The sequence below is a fragment of the Mytilus edulis genome, chromosome 2, assembly GCF_963676685.1.
Source record: "Mytilus edulis chromosome 2, xbMytEdul2.2, whole genome shotgun sequence".
Lineage (NCBI taxonomy): Eukaryota > Metazoa > Mollusca > Bivalvia > Mytilida > Mytilidae > Mytilus > Mytilus edulis.
Genome location: NC_092345.1, coordinates 6,675,758 through 6,682,848, shown reverse-complemented (window position 1 = coordinate 6,682,848; position 7,091 = coordinate 6,675,758).

Below are 7,091 nucleotides of genomic sequence, written 5' to 3'. Positions count from 1 at the left end.
TGTTAAAAAAATATATTCATATAATTGACATTTGTTTGAGACTTCAACGAAAGCATTTGCTTCGCATATAAATGTATCATTCTCTCTTTTAATTGTCTCAGAAAAAAATCTATATTGTCTACCTTTTGACTTAACCAAATAAAGTTAAAGCCATATTTACCTAAAATATCTTTAATTTTACAGCACCAGTTCTGTTTATCATTTGGTTTTGTATTATAGCTACTAAACATTTTATCATAACAGTTTTTCAATATGCAATTATCAGTACATAATAATTTTATCCAATATTTTACCATTCTGTATTCTCTCTCTATACACATAGGTATTCTACCCAGTTCACAATAAAACATGTTATTAACAGTAACCTTTTTTTACTTTCAGTATACGTTTCAAAAAATACAGATGAACCCTTTCAATATCTGGTGCCTTATGAAACCCCTAATTTTCACAGCCATAGTTCAAAATACTTGCAAAATAAGTTTCAAATAAAGTCAATAATGTTTCATGGTTATAATAGTAATTCTGTATTTTATTAAACATACTATATACTGCTTTTTTCCCTTATTTGACAATCTCTTTTGTATATTAACAAAATTACCAGTGTAATAAAAAAGTAAGCCTAAATACATAAACTCATTACAAATATCAATGGTATCACCATTTAAAAACCACTTTTCTTCCTGTCTAGGCTTATATATAATGACTCTCAATTAAAGTACATTTTCTATTCCTCTGAGGCATATTTTTCATCAATATTGATATAGATCACATTTTAACATACCATATTTAATGGAATTGTAACAAGGATGAATGTGAATCAATTTCTCCCTCCTTCATTTTTAGCAGCTACTTTCATATGAACAATAAATCATACCAGTTTAAAAATAACAAACAAAACAAATAAACGCATAAAACACATTCAGAGGGCGTGACATTCTTGTTTAAATAGCGAAAAGTAAAATAACTAAAAATAGTCAGCATATTCAGGGATATTGAGCTTATTGCTGCCTTTGAGAAACATACTCGTTAGGGATGACAATACTGATGATTCGAAACATATTCAGGGATCATCAGCTCATTGCTGCCATTAGTAACATACATTTAAAGTTATATGAAACTTCAATGAAAAAATGCATATGTTTTTTTTTATAACTAAATGGCTAGTTTTTATTATAAGACTTATGTACATATACTTTTTCTGAACAAAATTCTAAAGTTTGTCCAATTTAGAAGAAATTTACTTTTTTAATTGCTTGCTTGCAGCAAACAATTCGCCGACATGTTTTCTGTATGCAGCGTGACCTTTCTCGTAAAAATACGGTGATCGCAATACGCAAGTGCGAACGGAAAACCAAACGTAAAAATCGCTCCGTCATCAAGATATACTATATCGTATTGTACCTGTAATTACACCTTATGTAGGAATCCTGGTTTTTGGTTGAACCAAAATTGATTGGTTGATAGCCAGTGTATTTTTCACCAATTTCAAAAAATACTCTATCCGACTTGACGCTTGTAACGTCACGGTCATCAATGCGTTTTGAAAGTTAACATTCGATGAAATTAAACAGATATAGCATGTTCCTGAGAATGCTTACGGCTCGTGAAATTTAATATTCTCTAGACTGGTATTTTTCCCAAATATCCCTTCTTAACATGATATATCTGTTTATTATACACGTGCACGTGTTTACCGGAATACCCATGCTTCTTTGTTAATTGTTTACAAACGGGCGAAAATCGTTAAACTTCCGCTTCAAAACACGACCATTAATTAGCTTTTCAGATTTTTATGTTTTTTTCTAAGATACAGTGGAAAATATAATGACCCACGTTTATTTTCAACAGCCCATAAAGGGGTAAGTACCAAAATTTAAGCAGATTCTCTTTTTTTCTTACGATTTGTTAACTAAAAAATGCCAATGCTAAATATAAAGTATTTTTGAAAAATATCAAAATATCTCAAAAAGAAGTTTCATAACCTATCAATATATAATCTTATTTTGTAAAGTAAGCTCTTCTGACTTCAATCCTTAAACTTATAAACAACCAAAACAAGTATTTCTCTCCTTTTCACAATGCACCACACAACAGTTTTTGTTGTGTGGTGCATTGTTAAAAGGAGAGAGATGTCTTTGCTGTTAATTCCAATACTTAAAAAATGTCTTTGATGTCGATAATACAATTAATATTTGCATATCTTGAAAATAAAATAACCAAATCTAAATAATGTTCACAAAAGGAGTCATGTATTATTACAAAACAAAACACAAACACCTTAATATTTCATTTATATATCTTTTGCACAGCGTGATTCAAAGTAAAATAACTATTACGCCAATTGTAATAAATCCAAAACAAGTCACCAAAAGATTATGTCATTAACAAAAAAGAACCATTTCATCAATGTTTATATTCTTAAAGGATGACACTGAAAGGATCATTGTAAACCACTCTGTTCAAGTATATTACATCGAAGTAACATTACATCAATCATCAAAAACATCAAAGGAGTGTAAAAAAGGATAATTCCAAAAGTGCTTAGAATACTTTTAAAAATGTTGGCACTAACGAACTCTCCAACAATTTTTGTAAACCTCAAAAGATAACAAAAACAAAACCAGACACATATACATCACTGTGTTTATACCTTAAACGGATAGTAGCTACGATTTTCGTTAAAATTACTTTTTTAATCTATATGCCGGATTTTGTACAAAAAGTAAAATAATTATGATTAAAACAATTACTGGTTACGTTCCATTAAGCATTTAGAAGTTTTTTAACGTTTAACACCTACATTTATTTATTATCTATAGATAATAATTCGATGTTAAGCCCAACCCTTATTCATATGACCTTTACTCGTCAGTTCCCAATGCGCAATCGCATATTGTGCCTAGAAGGGAAAATGGTCGAACAGGGGAATGTTATCGCGGAAATGGTACGCGAATTTGCAGTTTCAGCGAGAAAAGAAACAAAAAAGAGGTGCAGACTAATTATTTTAAATTAAAAATACAAAAACGTCGATGAGATCGGTCATTAAAATCACTCGAAACACCTGCGACGCAGGCAAAGTCAAACAAAAGTAGCCGACGGTTTGCGTAATGTTTACAGTTCTTAAATTTTCCAGATCACATGAAAAAAAATCTCAACGTGTTCATAATTGTCAAAAATATGTTTATAAATTTACGGGCAGTAATCTCCCACCTTAGAAGAAATAAGAAATCAACTTCCTAAACTTAAGTATTATTCTTCAAGTGTATCCTTCATGGAGACCCCGATTTAACACACAAACACGTGTATACATTATCGGCAATGTTTGGTCATACAAATGTAATAACAAGTGTATAATATCGCCATTGTTGGAGAATCTTGGGTTGGAATAATATGCCGGTATTTGTTTTATTTTTTATTTACATAATTTGATAAATGGCGTCAAATATGTACTTTTAATAAAGAGTAATTATCAAATATGTAAGAAAACAAAAAGCACGTGTTCGTATCTATATATATCTTGGTTAGCTCACTCGCTATGTCGGCAAAGTTCGGGAAGTAAACCCGATGCATAATTAATGAGATGAATAGGCACACAACACGATATGAATTATCAATTATGAACACTTCTGTAGTTTATGAAAACATTTTAGCGATCTTATTGCTTATATTTAGTACATATCTTTGATTTTAGCAGCTTTAAAACTTGTTCATAATTTTGTCAAAATCGTAGCTACTATCCCTTTAAAGAAGATCACCTAAAGACCAGTTTATCAATGTTTGTAGATGTCATATTGCCCTTAAATAAGTGTGGGAACACCAAATACCATAAATACTGATTCAAACGAGACCTTCGGCACAATAATGCCATTACAATAGTGTATATCGCTATCAATCTCAAAAGATGGATCCAATCTTTAAATTATTAATTATCGTAGACATGAAAGTATGATACCAAAGGACTATTCTATCAATGTTTGTTAACCCAAAGATCAGCTTCATTTCATTAACGTCTATCAAGAATCATGCCATCAAATTCTGTAAATCCACATTTGTAATAAATCTCGAAGAACAATTACAGGAATTCTGATAAACGGACTATTCTGTCAATATTTTATACATTAAAGAAGGGACCAAAGGGACATTCAATCAATGTTTTGATCTAGTTTAAGTTTTAAGCTCATAAGAATCCTTATCCATGTAGCTATAAAATCTCTAAAACCATTTTGAAAATTATATAAAATTTATATACTGAAGTGCAACAAAATCAAACGCCCAAATACATAGAAACGAATTATTTGACAACTACCATATTCCTGACTTGGAACAGGACATTGACAAATGGTGGGTTGAATATGATTTAATGGCTGGCCAAACCTCCTGCTTTATGAAAATATTTTTAAAAAATTATATTGTTTAAATGACAACACAACGTGATAGAAATACAACACAGTCACACGCAAGAAGATTCATGACAGAGAAACACACAAACAAATAATATTATAGTCGACACATCATGCAAACCGCAGAGCAACGAACATATCCCTTTCACGATAGATTTTACTGGATATCGGAAACAGAGACGCGCTTTTGTAACTAAATGCAATCACGAACTTTATACAATTATCTACACAATACTCTGTTACATAAAACGGACTGTTATGGTTAAAATTGTAAACATTATAGCAAAAATACGTGAAAACGGACTAAATAAGTTGAAATACATTTGCAATTGAAAGATATTACTTTAAACGATTTTAAAAATACGGGTCAATTCTCCAAGCACCAGTGGTAAATATGTGTGGACAAAATTTAAAGGAAGTACAATTTAGAGAGGGAAAATACATTTCTTTCGCGTCTTCACTATCCAGATGAGAAGAATTATTGCAATATTTATCCTTTTTACGATATCTATATGCATTTCAACGTGTACTCATTGCAAGCTGACACTTCTAAAATACTAGCCACTTACATGCATTTACTAGTATAGCATACGCATTAAAGTGTGTAAAAACTTTCCATCACGATAATGAAGCATGTCTTGATAGTTGTCTTGTGTAATCTTCATTTATTATCAATGACAAGTTATGTAATATACCGTATCATAATAGGGAAAAAAATCTACTTTCATTCATAATAACATGCATACCATTTGAATGATAAGATTAGGAAAAGAATATGCTTCGGAGGGATTGTACCTGATATTCATATGATGCAGACATAATCTTTCAATCAGTTTAATTGAGGTCTGGAGCTGGCATGTCAGTTAACTGCTAGTAGTCTGTTGTTATTTATGTATTATTGTCATTTTATTTATTTTCTTTTGTTACATCTTTTGACATCAGACTCGGACTTCTCTTGAACTGAATTTTAATGTACGTATTGTTATTCTTTTACTTTTCTACATTGGCTAGAGGTATAGGGGGAGGGTTGAGATCTCATAAACATGTTTAACCCCGCCGCAATTTTGCGCCTGTCCCAAGTCAGGAGCCTCTGGCCTTTGTTAGTCTTGTATGATTTTAAATTTTAGTTTCTTGTGTATAATTCGGAGTTTAGTATGACGTCCATTATCACTGTACTATTATGCATATTTTAGGGGCCAGCTGAAGGACACCTACGGGTGCGGGAATTCTCGCTACATTGAAGACCCATTGGTTGCCTTCGGCTGTTGTTTGCTCTATGGTCGGGTGGTTGTCGCTTTGACATATTCACCATTTCCTTTCTCAATTTTATTCAAACAGTAGTCAACATTTCGGTGTTGACATGAATATCGATCATGTGGTCATTTTTATAAATTTCCTGTTTACAAAACTTTGAATTTTTCCCAAAAACTAAGGATTTTCTTATTCCAGGCATAGATTACCTTAGTCGTATTTGGCCCAACTTTTTGGATTTTTTTTATCCTCAATGCTCTTCAACTTTGTACTTGTTTGGCTTTATAAATGTTTCGATTTGAGCGTCACTGATGAGTCTTATGTAGACGAAACGCGCGTACTAAATTATTATCCTGGTACTTTTGATAACTTCAAAAACAATTTTAAAGAAAAAGAGTTTAGATTGTTTTATAATCTTTAACACCTCGTGACCATACGACTATCGTTTGGGATCTCTTGCAAATTTCAATTGACCTTGAAAGAAACCTGCGGTCAAGAATTTCGATCGTATCGGTTGGATCATATATCGTATCATGAAAGAAAGCTAATCGATAAGAAACATATAATGTGAACGTTTATTCAATTTCGTTGAATTATAAATAAATATTTTCTTTTTAATGTGTCTATATGATATAGCCACTCAACATTATATTTTAGTTGCTTTTACACAATGTGTTTGGCTTCTCTGTCTAAATCGCTCTTATGAATAATACTGTATGCAGCCATCATCAAAATAATTACAACAGGCAGCATAAAAATATAAAACAACACGTTTAATAATTTATTGCGTCCGAAGCGCTTTTCTGGATTAACCTTCATCAGGAACGCTCAAAGCCAAACATTTGAAATCCGAAGATGTATAAATACCGATAGTCTCCATTGTGTCATGAACTCATCAGAAAGTTTAATACTCTATTTTGTGCTTATTTTATTGCAATCATTATATATTAATTTTAGTTGTTTTTCAGATTGTGGTAACTTTGTTCTGGTTTATAAAATAGCATAGCTAACAAGCATTTCAATAAAAGAAGTTGCATTCAGAATATAGCTATATACATGTAGCTGGTATTTCCTATCAATTTTAACTTTACATAGTTTATCATAAAAAACGCCAAATAACATAGATCGTATACATGTACTTGTTATTGAGAAAACGAAAGACAGTGCGACATGTCTGTAATATAATGTAAATTTATCTTGTTTTATGTTTAACAGTTCATGCAATTCCTTTGATTTAGCATTCATTTCATGTATAACACAAGGCAATTGTATCTCATGTTTAAAAAAATATACACACTCTATTAATGGAGCATGAAAAAGACATGCATTTTATCCGCATGTAAAATCTTCTTACATGCATTTAGACGATTGCGTCGGACTACTTTTTTTTTATAAATAAAGGCAACAGTAGTATACCACTGTTCAAAAGTCATAAATTGA